This window comes from Schistocerca piceifrons, chromosome 8 (assembly GCF_021461385.2).
Source record: "Schistocerca piceifrons isolate TAMUIC-IGC-003096 chromosome 8, iqSchPice1.1, whole genome shotgun sequence".
In the NCBI taxonomy this organism is placed as follows: domain Eukaryota; kingdom Metazoa; phylum Arthropoda; class Insecta; order Orthoptera; family Acrididae; genus Schistocerca; species Schistocerca piceifrons.
Window position 1 is genome coordinate 94651968 of NC_060145.1, and position 881 is coordinate 94652848.

At 43.0% G+C, this 881-nt stretch overlaps 1 non-coding gene across 1 annotated transcript; it reads right to left on the reverse strand.

Moving 5' to 3' along the window:
- Window positions 1-323: 323 nt before the first annotated feature.
- On the reverse strand, window positions 324-398 carry Trnat-ugu. Its single transcript has one exon. It is a non-coding gene; the product is annotated as a tRNA-Thr (tRNA).
- Window positions 399-881: the final 483 nt, after the last annotated feature.

The following is an 881-nucleotide window of genomic DNA, read 5'->3' on the forward strand; positions in this document are numbered from 1 at the left end:
GGCAAGAGTTTACTTTTATTACTGGTGAGTGCGAAAGTTGTTTAGCAAATAACAGAAACATGTTTCATACAAGCTCGACGAAGTATTGAAGCGATGTTTGATATGTTTCTGTTCCGAGTTCTTTTTATTTCTGCCTTTTTTTTTAGGAAACTGCGTTTTCTAGCGCTATTGATAAATCTATATATGACGGTAGTATCTGTTCCCGAAAGAACAGTTACCGTGGATGACCATGTAGCTTTGATAGAAATGAAATGATAATTAAATGGACACCCTAGCTGCAAACAGGCGTTGATGTACTTCATTGGGGACATGTTGAAAATGTGTGCCCCGACCGGGACTCGAACCCGGGACCTTCTGCTTACATGGCAGACGCTCTATCCATCTGAGCCACCGCGGGCACAGAGAATAATGCGTCTGCAGGGACTTATCCCTTGCACGCTCCCTGTGAGGTCCACATTCCCAACATGTCCACACCACTACATTTGTAGTGCGCCTAATAGATGTTTGCCCATCATACTCATTACTCGTGGCAGATTAATCTACCAAGTCCCGTACGAGTTCGGGCATAGCGTGTGCGTTCGCACAAGAAGGTCAATGGCCGGGAAGCCATATTTTAACTGTATATGACGGTAGTATCTGTTCCCGAAAGAACAGTTACCATGGATGACCATGCAGCTTTGCTAGAAATGAAATGATAATTAAATGGACACCCTAGCTGCAAACAGGCGTTGATGTCCCGGTCGGGGCACACATTTTCAACATGTCCCCAGTGAAGTACATCAACGCCTGTTTGCAGCTAGGGTGTCCATTTAATTATCATTTCATTGATAAACTGTTTTTTTTTTCATTTTTACTAAAACATCCCTCTGTTGCATTTTAAA